The following is a 22335-nucleotide window of genomic DNA, read 5'->3' as shown; positions in this document are numbered from 1 at the left end:
CATCATGTAGACCTATAGAGGGTAGGTTCCTCTGGTCTCTCTTACTGGATCTTTACCCTGAGCGCTCGCTGCTCCTCCTCCTCGGTACTGAAATCCAACTCTCCTCCGTGTCGTCCACGAGACCACCCTGACCCGGCGCGCACACACACAACCGTTAGACCACGAGCTACCCGGATAAATGATTTCATTAAAAACAACAAACACGTGCAACCTCGCCTACCTTTCATGGTGATCGATAGACGGATGTTCGGGTCCAGACCTCGTTCTGTTCAGCCGTCCGTCCGCTGTTAATGGTGGACAAATAAACAGGTGTCGCATCCCTCCGACTGGACCTTCCATCTAACCCACCAAAGAGATGGGAGATGATGCTCTCGCATCAGCATCATCTGGAAAGAGATGCGAACTTTCTTTCTGTGAGAGAAACACGCTACGTTGCTTTTTAAAAAAAATATATATATTGTTTAAATATAGCCTCCATTTATCCGTCTTATACAGCAGGCTATGCGGTCGTCTGGGCTACTTCAGCTGTTGCTTAGCAGCGGACTGTTTACGTTCTGACCCGCTCTGACCAGATCACGTCGCTGTCACTCCAACGACCGACGGCTGTTGCTTAGCAGCGGACTGTTTACGTTCTGACCCGCTCTGACCAGATCACGTCGCTGTCACTCCAACGACCGACGGCTGTTGCTTAGCAGCGGACTGTTTACGTTCTGACCCGCTCTGACCAGATCATGTCGCTGTCACTCCAACGACCGACGGCTGTTGCTTAGCAGCGGACTGTTTACGTTCTGACCCGCTCTGACCAGATCACGGTCGCTGTCACTCCAACGACCGACGGCTGTTGCTTAAGCGACTGTTACGTTCTGACCCGCTCTGACCAGATCACGTCGCTGTCACTCCGACGACCGACGGCTTTGCTTAGCAGCGGACTGTTTACGTTCTGACCCGCTCTGACCAGATCACGTCGCTTCACACTCCAAAGACCGACGGCTGTTGCTTAGCAGCGGACTGTTTACGTTCTGACCCGCTCTGACCAGATCACGTCGCTGTCACTCAAACGACCGACGGCTGTTGCTTAGCAGCGGACTGTTTACGTTCTGACCCGCTCTGACCAGATCATGTCGCTGTCACTCCAACGACCGACGGTTCGCGGCTCACCAGCAGCGCCCTTAACAATACAATCAAAACTCTTCCTTCCTCCCTCCTTTCATTCCTGCTCGCCTGTCTCCTTTTTGTGTGTGTGTGTGTGTGTGTGTGTGTGTGTGTGTGTGTGTGTGTGTGTGTGTGTGTGTGTGTGTGTGTGTGTGTGTGTGTGTGTGTGTATGTGTGTGTGTGTGTGTGTGTGTGTGTGTGTGTGTGTGTGTGTCAAGCAGTAATTTCATCATCAAACAGTATCAAAATATTGTATTCATTTTTAAATAGCATTGAAAACGCTGAATAAGTCTTTGCTATATTTAACAGACGCAGGTTGATTATATTACAACAGCTGTACAGTCAACACACATTCAAATATTCAATATACAGTTCATCCGGAAAGTATTCAGACCCCTTCACTTTTTTCACATTTTCTTACATTACAGCCTTATTATAAAATTAATTAAATTGCCCCCACCTCACCACATTTACACACAATACCCCATAATGGCATCACAATACCCCATAATGACATCACAATACCCCATAATGGCATCACAATACCCCATAATGACATCACACACCCCATAATGGCATCACAATACCCCATAATGACATCACAATACCCCATAATGGCATCACAATACCCCATAATGACATCACAATACCACATAATGACATCACAATACCCCATAATGACATCACAATACCCCCATAATGGCATCACAATACCCCATAATGACATCACAATACCCCATAATGACATCACAATACCCCATAATGAAATCACAATACCCCATAATGACATCACAATACCCCATAATGGCAAAGCTAAAAACGGGTTTTTAGAAATGTTTGCTCATTTATTTATTTTAAATTTTAAAAACTTAAATATAACATTTACATAAGTATTCAGACCCTTCACTCAGTACTTTGTTGAAGTATCTTTGGGTTCAAGTCCGGGTTTGGCCGGGCCACTCATGGACATTCAGAGACTTGTCTCGAAGCCACTCCCGCGTTGTCTTGGCTGTGTGCTTCGGGTTGTTGAAGGTGAACCTTCGTCCCAGTCTGAGGTGCTGAGCGCTCTGGAGCAGGTTTTCCTCAAGGATCTCTCTGAACTTTTGCTCCGTTCATCTTTGCCTCGATCCTGACTAGTCTCCCAGTCCCTGCCGCTGAAAAACATCCCCACAGCATGATGCTGCCTCCACTATTCCTGGGGTTTATTATGGATCCCCATTAGTTCCTGTCAAGGCAGCAGCTACTCTTCCTGGGGTTTATTATGGACCCCATTAGTTCCTGCCAAGGCAGCAGCTACCCTTCCTGGGGTTTATTATGGATCCCCATTAGTTCCTGTCAAGGCAGCAGCTACCCTTCCTGGGGTTTATTATGGGATCCCCATTAGTTCCTGCCAAGGCAGCAACTACTCTTCCCGCCAGCAACTACTCTTCCTGGGGTTTATTATGGATCCCCATTAGTTCCTGTCAAGGCAGCAGCTACTCTTCCTGGGGTTTATTATGGATCCCCATTAGGTCCTGCCAAGGCAGCAGCTACTCTTCCTGGGGTTTATTATGGATCCCCATTAGTTCCTGCCAAGGCAGCAGCTACTCTTCCTGGGGTTTATTATGGATCCCCATTAGTTCCTGTCAAGGCAGCAACTACTCTTCCTGGGGTTTATTATGGATCCCCATTAATTCCTGTCAAGGCAGCAGCTACTCTTCCTGGGGTTTAATGGATCCCCATTAGTTCCTGTCAAGGCATCAGCTACTCTTCCTGGGTTTATTATGGATCCCCATTAGTTCCTGTCAAGGCATCAGCTACTCTTCCTGGGGTTTATTATGAATCCCCATTAGTTCCTGTCAAGGCATCAGCTACTCTTCCTGGGGTTTATTATGGATCCCCATTAGTTCCTGCCAAGGCAGCAGCTACTCTTCCTGGGGTTTATTATGAATCCCCATTAGTTCCTGTCAAGGCATCAGCTACTCTTCCTGGGGTTTATTATGGATCCCCATTAGTTCTGCCAAGGCAGCAGCTACTCTTCCTGGGGTTTATTATGGATCCCCATTAGTTCCTGTCAAGGCATCAGCTACTCTTCCTGGGGTTTATTATGGATCCCCATTAGTTCCTGTCAAGGCATCAGCTACTCTTCCTGGGGTTTATTATGGATCCCATGAGTTCCTGCCAAGGCAGCAGCTACTCTTCCTGGGGGTTTATTATGGATCCCCATTAGTTCCTGTCAAGGCATCAGCTACTCTTCCTGGGGTTTATTATGGATCCCCATTAGTTCCTGTCAAGGCATCAGCTACTCTTCCTGGGGTTTATTATGGATCCCCATTAGTTCCTCCAAGTCATCAGCTACTCTTCCTGGGGTTTATTATGGATCCCCATTAGTTCCCTGCCAAGGCAGCAGCTACTCTTCCTGGGTTTTATTATGGATCCCCATTAGTTCCCTGTCAAGGCAGCAGCTACTCTTCCTGGGGTTTATTATGGATCCCCAGTAGTTCTGTCAAGGCAGCAGCTACTCTTCCTGGGGTCCAAACACATTAAGGCACTTACATTACACAGAAAACAAAATATAAAACATAATTACACCACTACATATCTACAACACAATACAGCAATATCACAATGTGTCTGTACCTTTGCCTGTCTCTTCACAGTCTTGTTCCATCATTTTAAATCTGATTTCCACTGTTGCTACAGTTACCTGATGTGGAATAGAGTTCCATGTAGTCATGGCTCTATGTAGTACTGTGGAATAGAGTTCCATGTAGTCATGGCTCTATGTAGTACTGTGGAATAGAGTTCCATGTAGTCATGGCTCTATGTAGTACTGTGGAATAGAGTTCCATGTAGTCATGGCTCTATGTAGTACTGTGGAATAGAGTTCCATGTAGTCATGGCTCTATGTAATACTGTGCGTCCCATAGTTCTGTTCTGGACTTGGGGACTGTGAAGAGACCTCTGGTGGCATGTGTTGTGGGTATGGGTGGGTGTCTGAGCAGTGTGCCAGTAGTTATTGGTACATTCAGCTTGCCAACACTTCTTACAAAAACTAGTAGTGATGAAGTCAGATCTCTCTCCACTTTGAGCCAGGAGAGATTGACATGCACATCATTAATGCTCTCAGTGTATATTTAAGGTCTGTGCTTCTCTGTTCTGAGAAAACTGCAATTTTCCTAAGTCCCTCTTTTGTGGCACCTGACCACAAGACTGAACAGTAGTCCAGGTGCGACAAAACTAGGGCCTGAAGGACCTGCCTTGTTGATAGTGTTGTTAAGAAGGTAGAAACTAGGGCCTGTAGGACCTGCCTTGTTGATAGTGTTGTTAAGAAGGTAGAAACTAGGGCCTGTAGGACCTGCCTTGTTGATAGTGTTGTTAAGAAGGTAGAAACTAGGCCTGTAGGACCTGCCTTGTTGATAGTGTTGTTAAGAAGGTAGAAACTAGGGCCTGTAGGACCTGCTTTGTTGATAGTGTTGTTAAGAAGGTAGAAACTAGGGCCTGAAGGACCTGCCTTGTTGATAGTGTTGTTAAGAAGGTAGAAACTAGGACCTGTAGGACCTGCCTTGTTGATAGTGTTGTTAAGAAGGTAGAAACTAGGGCCTGAAGGACCTGCCTTGTTGATAGTGTTGTTAAGAAGGTAGAAACTATGGCCTGTAGGACCTGTCTTGTTGATGGTGCTGTTAAGAAGGCAGAAACTAGGGCCTGTAGGACCTGCCTTGTTGATAGTGTTGTTAAGAAGGTAGAAACTATGGCCTGTAGGACCTGCCTTGTTGATAGTGTTGCTAAGAAGGTAGAAACTAGGGCCTGTAGGACCTGCCTTGTTGATAGTGTTGTTAAGAAGGTAGAAACTGAGGCCTGTAGGACCTGTCTTGTTGATAGTGTTGTTAAGAAGGTAGAAACTAGGCCTGTAGGACCTGCCTTGTTGATAGTGTTGTTAAGAAGGTAGAAACTAGGGCCTGAAGGACCTGCCTTGTTGATAGTATTGTTAAGAAGGTAGAAACTAGGACCTGTAGGACCTCCTTGTTGATAGTGTTGTTAAGAAGGAAGAAACTAGGGCCTGAAGGACCTGCCTTGTTGATAGTGTTGTTAAGAAGGTAGAAACTAGGACCTGTAGGACCTATCTTGTTGATAGTGTTATTAAGAAGGTAGAAACTAGGGCCTGTAGGACCTGCCTTGTTGATAGTGTTGTTAAGAAGGTAGAAACTAGGGCCTGTAGGACCTGCCTTGTTGATAGTGTTGTTAAGAAGGTAGAAACCAGGGCCTGTAGGACCTGCCTTGTTGATAGTGCTGTTAAGAAGGTAGAAACTAGGCCTGTAGGACCTGCCTTGTTGATAGTGTTGTTAAGAAGCAAGAAACTAGGCCTGTAGGACCTGCCTTGTTGATAGTGCTGTTAAAAAGGTAGAAACTAGTGCCTGTAGGACCTGCCTTGTTGATAGTGTTGTTAAGAAGGTAGAAACTGGCCTGTAGGACCTGCCTTGTTGATAGTGTTGTTAAGAAGGTAGAAACTAGGGCCTGTAGGACCTGCCTTGTTGATAGTGTTGTTAAGAAGGTAGAAACTAGGGCCTGTAGGACCTGCCTTGTCTAGTGTTGTTAAGAAGGTAGAAACTAGGGCCTTAGGACCTGTCTTGTTGATAGTGTTGTTAAGAAGGCAGAAACTAGGGCCTGTAGGACCTGCCTTGTTGATAGTGTTGTTAAGAAGGTAGAAACTATGGCCTGTAGGACCTGCCTTGTTGATAGTGTTGCTAAGAAGGTAGAAACTAGGGCCTGTAGGACCTGCCTTGTTGATAGTGTTGTTAAGAAGGTAGAAACTATGGCCTGTAGGACCTGCCTTGTTGATAGTGTTGTTAAGAAGGTAGAAACTAGGGCCTGTAGGACCTGTCTTGTTGATAGTGTTGTTAAGAAGGTAGAAACTAGGGCCTGGACCTGCCTTGTTGATAGTGTTGTTATGAAGGTAGAAACTAGCCTGTAGGACCTGCCTTGTTGATAGTGTTGTTAAGAAGGTAGAAACTAGGGCAGGACCTGTCTTGTTGATAGTGTTGTTAAAAAGGTAGAAACTAGTGCCTGTAGGACCTGCCTTGTTGATAGTGTTGTTAAAAAGGTAGAAACTAGTGCCTGCAGGACCTGCCTTGTTGATAGTGTTGTTAAGGAAGGTAGAAACTATGGCCTGTAGGACCTGCCTTGGTGATAGTGTTGTTAAGAAGGTAGAAACCAGGGCCTGTAGTACCTGCCTTGTTGATAGTGCTGTTAAGAAGGCAGAAACTGGGCCTGTAGGACCTGCCTTGTTGATAGTGTTGTTAAGAAGGTAGAAACTAGGGCCTGTAGGACCTGCCTTGTTGATAGTCCTGTTAAGAAGGTAGAAACTAGGGCCTGTAGGACCTGCTGATAGTGTTGTTAAGAAGGTAGAAACTAGGGCCTGTAGGACCTGCCTTGTTGATAGTGTTGTTAAGAAGGTAGAAACTAGGACCTGTAGGACCTGCCTTGTTGATAGTGTTGTTAAGAAGGTAGAAACTAGGGCCTGTAGGACCTGCCTTGTTGATAGTGCTGTTAAAAAGGTAGAAACTAGTGCCTGTAGGACCTGCCTTGTTGATAGTGTTGTTAAGAAGGTAGAACTATTTGAACCTGCCTTGGTGATAGTGTTGTTAAGAAGGTAGAATCCAGGGCCTGTAGTACCTGCCTTGTTGATAGTGCTGTTAAGAAGGCAGAAACTAGGCCTGTAGGACCTCCTTGTTGATAGTGTTGTTTAAGAAGGTAGAAACTAGAGCCTGTGGACCTGCCTTGGTGATAGTGTTGTTAAGAAGGTAGAAACTAGGGCCTGTAGGACCTGTCTTGTTGATAGTGTTGTTAAGAAGGTAGAAACTGGGTTTCTGTAGGACCTGCCTTGTTGATAGTGTTGTTAAGAAGGTAGAAACTAGGACCTTAGGACCTGCCTTGTTGATAGTGTTGTTAAGAAGGTAGAAACTAGGGCCTGAAGGACCTGCCTTGTTGATAGTGTTGTTAAGAAGGTAGAAACTATGGCCTGTAGGACCTGTCTTGTTGATAGTGTTGTTAAGAAGGTAGAAACTAGGGCCTGAAGGACCTGCCTTGTTGATAGTGTTGTTAAGAAGGTAGAAACTAGGGCCTGTAGGACCTGCCTTGTTGATAGTGTTGTTAAGAAGGTAGAAACTATGGCCTGTAGGACCTGCCTTGTTGATAGTGCTGTTAAGAAGGTAGAAACTAGGACCTGTAGGACCTGCCTTGGCCAGTGTTGTTAAGGTAGAAACTAGGGCCTGTAGGACCTGCCTTGTTGATAGTGTTGTTAAGGAGGTAGAAACTAGGGCCTGTAGGACCTGCCTTGTTGATAGTGTTGTTAAGAAGGTAGAAACTAGGGCCTGTAGGACCTGCCTTGTTGATAGTGTTGTGAAGAAGGTAGAAACTAGGGCCTGTAGGACCTGCCTTGTTGATAGTGTTGATAGTCTCTGATTTGGTCCTGCCGTACATACCTACACGGCTACGGTCACAAGACGCAGGCCTCCTAATTGTCCCTAGAATTTCTAAGCAAACAGCTGAGGCAGGGCTTTCTCCTATAGAGCTCCATTTTTATGGAACGGTCTGCCTACCCATGTCAGAGACACAACCGGTCTCAACCTTTAAGTCTTTACTGAAGACTCATCTCTTCAGTGGGTCATATGATTGAGTGTAGTCTGGCCCAGGAGTGGGAAGGTGAACGGAACGGCTCTGGAGCAACGAACCGCCCTTGCTGTCTCTGCCTGGCCGGTTCCCTTTCCACTGGGATTCTCTGCCTCTAACCCTATTACAGGGGCTGAGTCACTGGCTTACTGGGGCTCTCTCATGCTGTCCCTGGAAGGGGTGCGTCACCTGAGTGGGTTGATTCACTGATGTGGTCATCCTGTCTGGGTGGCGCCCCTGGGTTGTGCCGTGGCGGAGATCTTTGTGGGCTTTATCGGCCTTGTCTCAGGATGGTAAGTTGGTGGTTGAAGATATCCCTCTAGTGGTGTGGGGCTGTGCTTTGGCAAAGTGGGTGGGGTTATATCCTTCCTGTTTGGCCCTGTCCGGGGGTGTCCTCGGATGGGGCCACAGTGTCTCCTGACCCTCCTGTCTCAGCCTCCAGTATTTATGCTGCAGTAGTTTGTGTCGGGGGGCTAGGGTCAGTTTGTTATATCTGGAGTACTTCTCCTGTCCTATTCGGTGTCCTGTGTGAATCTAAGTGTGCATTCTCTAATTCTCTCCTTCTCTCTTTCTTTCTTTCTTTCTCTCTCTCGGAGGACCTGAGCCCTAGGACCATGCCCCAGGACTACCTGACATGATGACTCCTTGCAGTCCCCAGTCCACCTGGCCGTGCTGCTGCTCCAGTTTCAACTGACCTGAGCCCTAGGACCATGCCCCAGGACTACCTGACATGATGACTCCTTGCAGTCCCCAGTCCACCTGGCCGTGCTGCTGCTCCAGTTTCAACTGACCTGAGCCCTAGGACCATGCCCCAGGACTACCTGATATGATGACTCCTTGCTGTCCCCAGTCCACCTGGCCGTGCTGCTCCAGTTTCAACTGTTCTGCCTTATTATTATACGACCATGCTGGTCATTTATGAACATTTGAACATCTTGGCCATGTTCTGTTATAATCTCCACCCGGCACAGCCACAAGAGGACTGGCCACCCCACATAGCCTGGTTCCTCTCTACCCGGCACAGCCAGAAGAGGACTTGCCACCCCACATAGCCTGGTTCCTTTCTAGGTTTCTTCCTAGGTTTTGGCCTTTCTAGGGAGTTTTTCCTAGCCACCGTGCTTCTACACCTGCATTGCTTGCTGTTTGGGGCTTTATGCTGGGTTTCTGTACAGCACTTTGAGATATCAGCTGATGTACGAAGGGCTGTATAAATAAATTTGATTTGAAGAAGGTAGAAACTAGGGCCTGTAGGACCTGCCTTGTTGGTAGTGATATGAAGGTAGAGCAGCACTTTATTATGGACAGACTTCTCCCCATCTTAGCTACTGTTGACCATGACAGTTTACAATCCATGGTTACTCCATGGTTACTCGTTTTGGCCTGAGGGTCATTTTGGCCTGAGGGTCGCTTTTGGCCTGAGGGTCGCAAGAGGGTCGCTTTTGGCCAGAGGGTCGCTTTGGCCCAAGGGTCGCTTTGGCCCGAGGGTCGCTTTTGGCTTGAGGGTCGTTTTGGCCCGAGGGTCGTTTTGGCCCGAGGGTCGTTTTGGCCCGAGGGTCGTTTTGGCCCGAGGGTAGTTTTGGCCCGAGGGTCGTTTTGGCCCGAGGGTCGTTTTGGCCCGAGGGTCGTTTAGGCCCGAGGGTCATTTTGGCTTGAGGGTCGTTTTGGCCTGAGGGTCGCTTTGCCGTGAATAGTCAACTTGACCAGCGATAATATAGCAAGCAAGAGTTGACGGAGAATCCACACATCAGGTGCGACTCCAACTCTCATGGCTCTATGTAGTACTGTGGAATAGAGCTCCAACTCTCTCGCTGCAGTGTCCCTGTGCAAAAATGGTCTCTGCGATGCACATAGCAACCGTCTACCTGCTTCTCTACGGACAGTTTAGACAAGTCGCAATGGACGGTCAGAAACGGAAAGATGGAGCAGAGAGGGAGAGAAGTCACACCCACCCAACCCCACTATTACACACACCCAGGCCGTGAGCGGGCAAACAGGCCCAACCCCACTATTACACACGCCCAGGCCCAACCCCCACTATTACACACACCCAGGCCGTGAGCGGGCAAACAGGCCCAACCCCCACTATTACACACGCCCAGGCTCAACCCCCACTATTACACACGCCCAGGCCCAACCCCCATTATTACACACGCCCAGGCTCAACCCCCACTATTACACACGCCCAGGCCCAACCCCCACTATTACACACACCCAGGCTGAGCGGGCAAACACGCCCAACCCCACTATTACACACGCCCAGGCCCAACCCCATTATTACACACGCCCAGGCCCAACCCCCCACTATTACACACGCCAGGCCCAACCCCCACTATTACACACGCCCAGGCCCAACCCCCACTATTACACACTCCCAGGCCCAACCCCCACTATTACACACGCCCAGGCCGTGAGCGGGCAAACAGGCCCAACCCCCACTATTACACACGCCCAGGCCCAACCCCCACTATCACACACACCCAGGCCCAACCCCCACTATTACACACGCCCAGGCCCAACCCCCACTATTACACACGCCCAGGCCCAACCCCCACTATTACACACGCCCAGGCCCAACCCCCACTATTACACACGCCCAGGCCGAACCCCATTATTACACACGCCCAGGCCCAACCTCCACTATTACACACGCCTAGGCCCAACCCCCACTATTACACACGCCCAGGCCCAACCCCACTATTACACACGCCCAGGCCCAACCCCCCCACTATTACACACGCCCAGGCCCAACCCCCACTATTACACACGCCCAGGCCCAACCCCCACTATTACACACGCCCAGGCCCAACCCCCACTATTACACACGCCCAGGCCCAACCCCACTATTACACACGCCCAGGCCGTGAGCGGGCAAACAGGCCCAACCCCCACTATTACACACGCCCAGGCCCAACCCTCACTATTACACACGCCCAGGCCCAACCCCCCCACTATTACACACGCCCAGGCCGTGAGCGGGCAAACAGGCCCAACCCCCACTATTACACACGCCCAGGCCCAACCCCCACTATTACACACGCCCAGGCCGAACCCCATTATTACACACACGCCTAGGCCCAACCCCCATTATTACACACGCCCAGGCCCAACCCCAAACTATTACACACGCCCAGCCCAACCCCCACTATTACACACGCCCAGGCCCAACCCCCACTATTACACACGCCCAGGCCCAACCCCCACACTATTACACACGCCCAGGCCCAACCCCCACTATTACACACGCCCAGGCCCAACCCCCATTATTACACACGCCCAGGCCCAACCCCACTATTACACACGCCCAGGCCCAACCTCCACTATTACACACGCCCAGGCCCAACCCCCACTATTACACACGCCCAGGCCGTGAGCGGGCAAACAGGCCCAACCCCCACTATTACACACGCCCAGGCCCAACCCCCACTATTACACACGCACTAAAACTCTTTAACATCATACTTAGCTCTGGCATCTTCCCAATATTTGGAACCAAGGACTGATCACCCCAATCCACAAAAGTGGAGACAAATTTGACCCCAATAACTACCGTGGGATATGCGTCAACAGCAACCTTGGGAAAATCCTCTGCTTTATCATTAACAGCAGACTCGTGCATTTCCTCAATGAAAACAATGTACTGAGCAAATGTCAAATTGGCTTTTTACCAAATTACCGTACAACAGACCATGTATTCACCCTGCACACCCTAATTGACAAACAAACAAACCAAAAAAAAGGCAAAGTCTTCTCATGCTTTGTTGATTTCAAAAAAGCCTTCAACTCAACAAATTTGTATAGGGTCTGCTATACAAATTTATGGAAAGTGGTGTTGGGGGTAAAACATACGACATTAGAAAATCCATGTACACAAACAACAAGTGTGCGGTTAAAATAGGCAAAAACACACAAATTTCTTCCCACAGGACCGTGGGGTGAGACAGGGATGCAGCTTAAGCCCCATCCTCTTCAACATATATATCAACGAACTGGCGCGGCACTAGAAAAGTCTGCAGCACCCGGCCTCCCCTGCTAGAATCCGAAGTCAAATGTCTGCTGTTTGATGATCTGGTGCTTCTGTCACCAACCAAGGAGGGCCTACAGCAGCACCTAGATCTTATGTGCACAGATTCTGTCAGACCTGGGCCCTGACAGTAAATCTCAGTAAGACCAAAATAATGGTGTTCCAAAAAAGTCCAGTCCAGGACCACAAATGCTCACATCGTATATAGACTTGTTTATACTGTATTATTGACTGTATGTTTGTTTTACTCCATGTGTAACTCTGTGTCGTTGTATCTGTCAAACTGCTTTGCTTTATCTTGGCCAGGTCGCAATTGTAAATGAGAACTTGTTCTCAACTTGCCTACCTGGTTAAATAAAGGTGAAATAATTTTTTTAATACAAATTCCATTTTGACACCGTTGCCCTAGAGCACACAACCTATACATACCTTGGCCTAAACATCAGTGCCACAGGTAACTTCCACAAAGCTGTGAACGATCTGAGTGACAAGGCAAGAAGGGCATTCTATTCTACACAGTAGTCAGTGTGACACAGCACAGGAAATGACAAAGATCATTAGCACCATAAGTACCAGCATTACAAGTTACAGTAATAACATAAAGCTCTGGGTTAAAAACTAAGAGGCCACTCCAAATTAACAGACCTGTACGCTATGATTTTAGATGCATATCTGCTTTATTTATGAGATTATCAGTAGGACTGTAATCGGGGAGACATACAATCAATGACTTGCACAAATAATACAAGTTTAAGTTATTTACAATTTATTATAATGTTATTTACAATGTTAATATCATTCTGCAGAGCAACCAGATGTGCAGAGACAGAGAGAGAGAGAGAGACAGAGAGAGAGAGAGAGAGAGAGAGAGAGAGAGAGAGAGAGAGAGAGAGAGAGAGACAGAGAGAGAGAGAGAGAGAGAGAGAGAGAGAGAGGTAGAGAGAGAGAGAGAGAGAGAGAGAGAGAGACAGAGAGAGAGAGAGAGAGGAGAGAGAGAGAGAGAGAGAGAGAGAGAGAGAGAGAGAGAGAGAGAGGTTCAAAGACAGATAGGGAAGAGGAAAGAGTCATTCCCAGAGATTCCAGAAAGATGACACAAGACAGAAAATGGACGAGAGACAATGAAGTAAGAGACTCCTTGTTCTGCTCAGTGTGTCTTGTCATTCACAAAAACCTTCAGCCAGTGGTAGTGCATTTGTCAAAGAGAGGCCTGGAAACAGAGAGAGAGAGAGGACAGGAACATGAGAGAAGACCCATAGAGAAAGGAGGCCTGAAACACGATCAGAGAGAGACAGGGACAGAGAGAGAAGACCCATAGAGAAAGGAGGCCTGGAAACACGACCATCAGAGAGAGACAGGAACATGAGAGAAGACCCAGAGAGAAAGGAGAGGTGGAAACAGAGATCAGAGAGACAGGAACAGAGAGAAGACCAGTATAGAGAAAGGAGGAAAGAGTCAACACGCCCATCAGAGAGTCACAGGAACAGAGAGAGACCCATAGAGAAGGAGGCCACTGGAAACACGCCCATCAGAGAGGACAGGAACATGAGAGAAGACCCATAGAGAAAGGAGGCCTGGAAACAGCCCATCAGAGAGAGACAGGAACATGAGAGAAGACCCATAGAGAAAGGAGACCTGGAAACACGCCCATCAGAGACAGGAACATGAGAGAAGACCCATAGAGAAAGGAGGCCTGGAAACACGCCCATCAGAGAGGACAGGAACATGAGAGAAGACCCATAGAGAAAGGAGGCCATGGAAACACGCCCATCAGAGAGGACAGGAACATGAGAGAAGACCAATAGAGAAAACTCAGGCCTGGCTCACGCCCATCAGAGACAGGAACATGAGAGAAGACCCATAGAGAAAGGAGGCCTGGAAACACGCCCATCAGAGAGGACAGGAACATGAGAGAAGACCCATAGAGAAAGGAGGCCTGGAAACACACCCATCAGAGACAGGAACATGAGAGAAGACCCATAGAGAAAGGAGGCCTGAAACACTCCCATCAGAGAGGACAGGAACATGAGAGAAGACCCATAGAGAAAGGAGAGCCTGGAAACACCCCCATCAGAGACAGGAACATGAGAGAAGACCCATAGAGAAAGGAGACCTGGAAACACTCCCATCAGAGACAGGAACATGAGAGAAGACCCATAGAGAAAGGAGGCCTGGAAACACTCCCATCAGAGACAGGAACATGAGAGAAGACCCATAGAGAAAGGACAGAAGCCTTTTTCCCTCAGAGCAGAGCAGACATCCGTACCCTTCTGAGTGATAATGTCTGTTCAACGACCAGGTCAGAAAGAGGAGGCAGGCAGGTCACGGAACGTGTGATGGATGTAGTTAAAGTTGTTGGTAAATGTGGGCTCAGCTACAGAGGACACAAGACACACGAAGCTGCATATAACTCGAGAAAACATGGCCGACAATCATATTGTTACCAGCGGCAATTACTTCCTGACTTGACAAAGATGATATAATTGACAAGATGTCAGAGAGCAGTGAGTTACTGCGCCGCCTACTGGTTTCCTAGTGGTAATTACTTCCTGGTTGCTCTGCTATGCTAGGACGCTTCATCAACAGGCGGTAATTACTTCCTGACTTGACAAAGATGATATAATTGACAAGATGTCAGAGAGCAGTGAGTTACTGCGCCGCCTACTGGTTTCCTAGTGGTAATTACTTCCTGGTTGCTCTGCTTTGACTCTTCCTCACCGGTGGTATAAAATGCAGTATATATCATGTGATACATGTGATAGAGGGAGTAAGTAAGATATGTAAACATTATTAAAGTGGCCTGAGTTACTGTTTCAGTTTCACGCTACAAGCAGTTTAGTCAGCTCAACTTGCTCAATTTCCACATGACTCATTACTCAATACGAGAGGTAGTTGAGGTTTAAGGGTTTAGTGAGTGATTTGTCCAAAATAAAAACGCTTTTAAGTTTTGGAAATATTTAGAGGACTAACTTATTCCTTGCCACCCATTCTGAAACTAACTGCAGCTCTATGTTAAGTGTTGCAGTCATTTCAGTCGCTGTAGTAGCTGACGTGTACGGTGCTGAGTCATCCGCATACATAGACTCACTGGCTTTACTCAAATGTCATTGGACTGTTGTTGGTAAAGATTGAAAAAGTAGGTGCCAAACAGCTGCCCTGGGGAATTCCTGATTCTACCTTTGATTTTGTTGTACAGGCTTCCATTAAAGAACACTCTCTGTGTTCTGTTAGACAGGTCGCTCTGGGGCGGCAGGTAGCCTAGTGGTTAGAGCACATACATAGACACTCTGGCTTTACTCAATAGCATGTAGCATGTTGCTAGTAAAGACTCAATAGCATGTAGCATATCAAGTAAAACTCAAATACATGTAGCATATCGCTAGTAAAGACTCAATAGCATGTAGCATTTCGCTAGTAAAGACTCAATAGCATGTAGCATGTCGCTAGTAAAGACTCAAATGCATGTAGCATATCGGCTAGTAAAGACTCAAATACATGTAGCATATCGCTAGTAAAGACTCAATAGCATGTAGCATGTCGTTAGTAAAGACTCAATAGCATGTAGCATGTCGCTAGTAAAGGCTCAATAGCATGTAGCATGTCGCTAGTAAAGACTCAATACCATGTAGCATGTCGCTAGTAAAGACTCAATAGCATGTAGCATGTCGCTAGTAAAGACTCAATACCATGTAGCATGTCGCTAGTAAAGACTCAATACCATGTAGCATGTCGCTAGTAAAGACTCAATAGCATGTAGCATGTCGCTAGTAAAGACTCAATAGCATGTAGCATGTCGCTAGTAAAGACTCAATAACATGTAGCATGTCGCTAGTAAAGACTCAATAGCATGTAGCATGTCGCTAGTAAAGACTCAATAGCATGTAGCATGTCGCTAGTAAAGACTCAATAGCATGTAGCATGTCGCTAGTAAAGACTCAATAGCATGTAGCATGTCGCTAGTAAAGACTCAAATGCATGTAGCATGTCGCTAGTAAAGACTCAATAGCATGTAGCATGTCGTTAGTAAAGACTCAATAGCATGTAGCATGTCGCTAGTAAAGGCTCAATAGCATGTAGCATGTCGCTAGTAAAGACTCAATACCATGTAGCATGTCGCTAGTAAAGACTCAATAGCATGTAGCATGTCGCTAGTAAAGACTCAATAGCATGTAGCATGTCGCTAGTAAAGACTCAATACCATGTAGCATGTCGCTAGTAAAGACTCAATAGCATGTAGCATGTCACTAGTAAAGACTCAATACCATGTAGCATGTCGCTAGTAAAGACTCAATACCATGTAGCATGTCGCTAGTAAAGACTCAATAGCATGTAGCATGTCGCTAGTAAAGACTCAATACCATGTAGCATGTCGCTAGTAAAGACTCAATAGCATGTAGCATGTCGCTAGTAAAGACTAATAGCATGTAGCATGTCGCTAGTAAAGACTCAATAGCATGTAGCATGTCGCTAGTAAAGACTCAATAGCATGTAGCATGTCGCTAGTAAAGACTCAAATGCATGTAGCATGTCGCTAGTAAAGACTCAATAGCATGTAGCATGTCGCTAGTAAAGACTCAATAGCATGTAGCATGTCGCTAGTAAAGACTCAAATGCATGTAGTATGTCGTTAGTAAAGACTCAATAGCATGTAGCATGTCGTTAGTAAAAACTCAATAGCATGTAGCATGTCGCTAGTAAAGACTCAATAGCATGTAGCATATCGCTAGTAAAGACTCAATAGCATGTAGCATGTCGCTAATAAAGACTCAAATGCATGTAGCATGTCGCTAGTAAAGACTCAATAGCATGTAGCATGTCGCTAGTAAAGACTCAATAGCATGTAGCATGTCGTTAATATAATAATAATAATATAATAATATTATATGCCATTTAGCAGACGCTTTTATCCAAAGCGACTTACAGTCATGTGTGCATACATTCTACGTATGGGTGGTCCCGAGAATCGAACCCACTACCCTGGCGTTACAAGCGCCATGCTCTACCAACTGAGCTACAGAAGGACCACTCGTTAGCAAAGACTCAATAGCATGTAGCATGTTGTGAGTAAAGACTGACCAAGGGCCTTTCTCCCCTGATTGGTCAGTTTGTCTGGGCGGGCGGCTCTAGGAAGTCTTGGTGGTTCTAAACTTCTTCCATTTGAGACGGTGGACTCCAATCAAGTCGAGAAACATCTCAAGGATGATCAATGTAAACAGGATGCACCTGAGCTCAATTTCAAGTCTCATAGTAAAAGGTCTGAATACTTATGGAAATAAGGTATCTGTTTTATTTTTTTGCCCAAAATTCTAAAAGCCTGTTTTCGCTTTGTCATTATGGGGGTATTGTGATGTCATTATGGGGGTATTGTGATGTCATTATGGGTTATTGTGATGTCATTATGTGGTATTGTGATGTCATTATGGGGTATTGTGAGGTCATTATGTGGTATTGTGATGTCATTATGGGTTATTGTGATGTCATTATGTGGTATTGTGATGTCATTATGTGGTATTGTGATGTCATTATGGGGTATTGTGATGTCATTATGGGGTATTGTGATGTCATTATGGGGTATTGTGTGTAGATTGTTGAGGGAAACATTTTTTAAATCCATTTTAGAATAAGGTGTGGGAAACCAACCCACTGAACCTTCAGAACCACAGACCAGAACTACAGTACATAACATGACCAGCCTAGAACTGGCCCAAGAGACAGAATCACAGAGAGACCAGAACCACAGAACCAGACCAGAGACAGAACGCCACAGATAAGAACCACAGACCAGAGACAGAACCACAGACCAGAGACAGAACCACAGAACCAGACCAGAGACAGAACGCCACAGATAAGAACCACAGAACAGAGACAGAACCAGACCAGAGACAGAACCAGACCAGAGACAGAACCACAGAACCAGACCAGAGACAGAACCACAGAACCAGACCAGAGACAGAACCACAGAACAGAGACAGAACCAGACCAGAGACAGAACCACAGAACCAGACCAGAGACAGAACCACAGACCAGAGACAGAACCAGACCAGAGACAGAACCACAGACCAGAGACAGAACCACACAGATAAGAACCACAGAACAGAGACAGAACCAGACCAGAGACAGAACCACAGAACCAGAACAGAGACAGAGAGTGTATAAAACAGCAAATTCCAATTCTGTTTTCTGGGGCTCCACTCCATTGTAGTTTCGGGTCAGTACCGTTCAGAGAGTTTCAGTCTGTTGAAACGGGAAGTGGTGCCCCAAACTCTCCGGTAGGGAGGGTGTGTCTATATACTATAAGGATAGTCCTGTAGATACTGTATGACCACCTGGTTAAGCCCAGGTAGTGAATTTATCCTCTCCGCTCCGTACAACTCCACGATCCGTCCCCTACACAGCTGCTGTAAGGTCATGGGTCGCTCCTGCGCCACGCCCTCCGCAGCCGCCTATGGGACGACTCCACGTAGAACCGCAGCAAGGAGAACAACGAATCAAAGGCCTTTGTTACTGCCGTTGAGGCGGAAACTCTGACTGGTCAGGGAGGACGCGGACACTGACGGGCCCCCGGTCGCCGTGGTAACTGAGGGTGAAGAAGACGTCCGGTTGACTGCTGTCCCTGGCAACCACACAACCACACGACAGCACAACGTTACACAGGACGGAACAGCAAGGGGGGCTGTGCTTGTTTGTTTCCTGATGAGGAAGCTCCCAGGCGGTGTGTGTAGCAGGGTGTGGTGTATACCTGATGAGGAAGCTCCCAGGCGGTGTGTGTAGCAGGGTGTGGTGTATACCTGATGAGGAAGCTCCCAGGCGGTGTGTGTAGCAGGGTGTGGTGTATACCTGATGAGGAAGCTCCCAGGCGGTGTGAGTAGCAGGGTGTGGTGTATACCTGATGAGGAAGCTCCCAGGCGGTGTGTGTGTGTGTGTGGTGTATATCTGATGAGGAAGCTCCCAGGCGGGTGTGAGTAGCAGGGTGTGGTGTATACCTGATGAGGAAGCTCCCAGGCGGTGTGTGTGTGTGTGGTGTATACCTGATGAGGAAGCTCCCAGGGCGGTGTGTGTAGCAGGGTGTGGTGTATACCTTATGAGGAAGCTCCCAGGCGGTGTGTGTAGCAGGGTGTGGTGTATACCTGATGAGGAAGCTCCCAGGCGGTGTGTGTGTGTGTGGTGTATACCTGATGAGGAAGCTCCCAGGCGGTGTGTTTAGCAGGGTGCGGAGTATACCTGACGAGGAAGCTCCCAGGCGGTGTGTGTGTGTGGTGTATACCTGATGAGGAAGCTCCCAGGCAGTGTGAGTAGCAGGATGCAGAGTATACCTGATGAGGAAGCTCCCAGGCAGTGTGTGTGTGGTGTATACCTGATGAGGAAGCTCCCAGGCGGTGTGTGTAGCAGGGTGCGGAGTATACCTGATGAGGAAGCTCCCAGGCGGTGTGTGTAGCAGGTGTATACCTGATGAGGAAGCTCCCAGGCGGTGTGTGTAGCAGGGGTGCGAGTGTATACCTGATGAGGAAGCTCCCAGGCGGTGTGTCAGCAGGGTGTGTGTATAGCTGATGAGGAAGCTCCCAGGCGGTGTGTGTAGCAGGGTGCGGTGTATACCTGATGAGGAAGCCCCAGGTGGTGTGTCAGTAGCAGGGTGTGGTGTATAGCTGATGAGGAAGCTCCCAGGCGGTGTGTATAGCAGGGTGTGGTGTATACCTGATGAGGAAGCTCCCAGGCGGTGTGTGTAGCAGGGTGTGGTGTACACATGATGAGGAAGCTCCCAGGCGGTGTGTGTAGCAGGGTGCGGTGTATACCTGATGAGGAAGCTCCCAGGCGGTGTGTAGCAGGATGGAGTATACCTGATGAGGAAGCTCCCAGGCGGTGTGTGTATAGCAGGGTGTGGTGTACACCTGATGAGGAAGCTCCCAGGCGGTGTGTGTGTAGCAGGGTGTGTGTACACCTGATGAGGAAGCTCCCAGGCAGTGTGTGTGTAGCAGGGTGTGTGGTGTACACCTGATGAGGAAGCTCCCAGGCGGTGTGTGTGTAGCAGGGTGTGGTGTACACCTGATGAGGAAGCTCCCAGGCGGTGTGTGTAGCAGGGTGTGGTGTATACCTGATGAGGAAGCTCCCAGGCGGTGTGTGTGTGTGTGTGTGTGTGGTGTATACTGATGAGGAAGCTCCCAGGCGGTGTGTGGAGCAGGGTGTGGTGTATAGCTGATGAGGAAGCTCCCAGGCGGTGTCAGTAGCAGGGTGCGGTGTATACCTGATGAGGAAGCTCCCAGGCGGTGTGTGGAGCAGGGTGTGGTGTATAGCTGATGAGGAAGCTCCCAGGAGGTGTGTGTGTAGCAGGGTGCGGTGTATACCTGATGAGGAAGCTCCCAGGCGTGTGTGAGTTGCAGGGTGCGGTGGGCCTCCTCCATCTCCATAGGGCCCCAGTAGTAGCCACTGTGAACCAGCTGGACAGTGTGTGTGTCGCACTAGAAGATACTCCTGCTGGCTGAAGAAGGGCCGGAGGTGTGTGGTCCAGGAGTCTGGGATCGGATCTTGGGCAAGGGAGAAGAGGTCCGAGGCAGGGGAGAGGACACTGGGGCTTGGCCAGGGGAGGGACACTGGGGCTTGGCCAGGGGAGAGGGACACTGGGGCTTGGCCAGGGGAGAGGGACACTGGGGCTTGGCCAGGGGAGAGGGACACTGGGGCTTGGCCAGGGGAGAGGGACACTGGGGCTTGGCCAGGGAGAGGGACACTGGGGCTTGGCCAGGGGAGAGGGACACTGGGGCTTGGACAGGGGAGAGGGACACTGGGGCTTGGCCAGGGGAGAGGGACACTGGGGCTTGGCCAGGGGAGAGGGACACTGGGGCTTGGCCAGGGAGAGGGACACTGGGGCTTGGCCAGGGGAGAGGGACACTGGGGCTTGGCCAGGGGAGAGGGACACTGGGGCTTGGACAGGGGAGAGGGACACTGGGGCTTGGCCAGGGGAGAGGGACACTGGGTCTAGTAGCTTTAAAGCTGCTCTGTTGAGGCCACCAGGATGGAGGGCACCGCCAGAACTGGTCTTGTCTGGAGGTGTGGTCCGGTTGTCTGTGCTGGTCTGGACCGTATTCTAGTTCTAAGAGTTGGATCTGATGTTCTAGGTTCTGTTGTTCTAAGAGTTCATTCTCTGACCTAAGAGTTCAAGTTCTCTTTGTTCTAGGAGTTGGTTCTGTTGTTCTCGAACGCGGTTCTGTTGTTCTACGTGTTCTAGGTTTCCCTGGAAGCTGCTGGGTTCCGTCCTGGTTCTGCGTGGGTGCCGTGTGGTTCTGCGATGGTTCCACTGTGGTTCCTGCCAGAGTGTCTCTGACCATCATACAGAAGAGAGCCTCCACTGAATCCCCCATCCCCAGTAGTAGCCACTGTGAACCAGCTGACGGTGTGGGTGTCGCACTAGAAGATACTCCTGCTGGCTGAAGAAGCGCGGAGGTGTCTGGGATCACTATCCCACATCCAAATCCACTATAGGGCGAGGAGAGAGAGATCCAGAATGATCTGAGAGATCCTGGGAGAAGAGACAGACAGATAGACAGGCGACAGTGTTATTGAGGTGCTGTATAAAACATAGGCTGGTCACACACACACACACACACACACACACACACACACACACACACACACACACACACACACACACACACACACACACACACACACACACAGACACAGACACAGACGACACACACACCACTAAACGCTGGAAAGTTTAGTCTCCGTCTCAGGTTTCAAGGACTCCGTCATGGACGTAGCTGTTATGGGAACCCAGTAACATAGGATGCTGATTGGTCTGTCACTGTGCTGCTTGTATTATGGTCTGTCTTGTTGTTGCTGTAGTGTAGAGTCGTTATCTGTCCTCGTTCATGCTGTGCCATGTTCCAACATCTAGTGGAAAGCCTTCCAGAAGAGTGGAGGCTGTTATAGCAGCTATGTTCCAACATCTAGTGGAAAGCCTTCCCAGAAGAGTGGAGGCTGTTATAGCAGTAATGTTCCAACATCTAGTGGAAAGCCTCCCAGAAGACTGGAGGCTGTTATAGCAGCAATGTTCCAACATCTAGTGGAAAGCCTTCCCAGAAGAGTGGAGGCTGTTATAGCAGCAATGTTGCAACATCTAGTGGAAAGCCTTCCCAGAAGACTGGAGGCTGTTATAGCAGCAATGTTCCAACATCTAGTGGAAAGCCTTCCCAGAAGAGTGGAGGCTGTTATAGCAGCAATGTTCCAACATCTAGTGGAAAGCCTTCCCAGAAGACTGGAGGCTGTTATAGCAGCAATGTTCCTACATCTAGTGGAAAGCCTTTCCAGAAGAGTGGAGGCTGTTATAGCAGCAATGTTCCAACATCTAGTGGAAAGCCTTCCCAGAAGAGTGGAGGCTGTTATCGCAGTAATGTTCCAACATCTAGTGGAAAGCCTCCCCAGAAGAGTGGGAGGCTGTTATAGCAGCAATGTTCCAACATCTAGTGGAAAGCCTTCTAAAGAGTGGAGGCTGTATAACAGCAATGTTGCAACATCTAGTGGAA

General features: G+C 48.5%; 2 long non-coding RNA genes and 1 pseudogene across 3 annotated transcripts; all 3 read right to left on the bottom strand.

Moving 5' to 3' along the window:
- Positions 1–4703: 4703 nt before the first annotated feature.
- LOC127925631 (uncharacterized) lies at positions 4704–6012 on the bottom strand. The gene is made up of 3 exons (XR_008121627.1): positions 5908–6012; positions 5806–5856; positions 4704–4896 (listed from the first exon to the last, which is right to left on the bottom strand). It is a non-coding gene; the product is annotated as an uncharacterized LOC127925631 (long non-coding RNA).
- A 7037-nt stretch (positions 6013–13049) lies between these two features.
- LOC127925629 (uncharacterized) lies at positions 13050–15832 on the bottom strand. Of its 2 annotated transcripts, none has more exons than XR_008121626.1 (3): positions 13932–15832; positions 13454–13511; positions 13050–13088 (listed from the first exon to the last, which is right to left on the bottom strand). It is a non-coding gene; the product is annotated as an uncharacterized LOC127925629 (long non-coding RNA). The 2 variants fall into 2 exon arrangements; XR_008121625.1 differs by lacking the exon at positions 13050–13088 and adding an exon at positions 13338–13392.
- Positions 15833–18097: 2265 nt separating this feature from the next.
- LOC127925630 (suppressor of cytokine signaling 1-like) lies at positions 18098–21138 on the bottom strand (annotated as a pseudogene).
- Positions 21139–22335: the final 1197 nt, after the last annotated feature.

This window comes from Oncorhynchus keta, unplaced genomic scaffold (genome assembly GCF_023373465.1).
Source record: "Oncorhynchus keta strain PuntledgeMale-10-30-2019 unplaced genomic scaffold, Oket_V2 Un_contig_5952_pilon_pilon, whole genome shotgun sequence".
Taxonomy (NCBI): domain Eukaryota; kingdom Metazoa; phylum Chordata; class Actinopteri; order Salmoniformes; family Salmonidae; genus Oncorhynchus; species Oncorhynchus keta.
The sequence above is the reverse complement of the archived record's forward strand: the minus strand, read 5'-3'. Positions and strand labels throughout refer to the sequence as shown.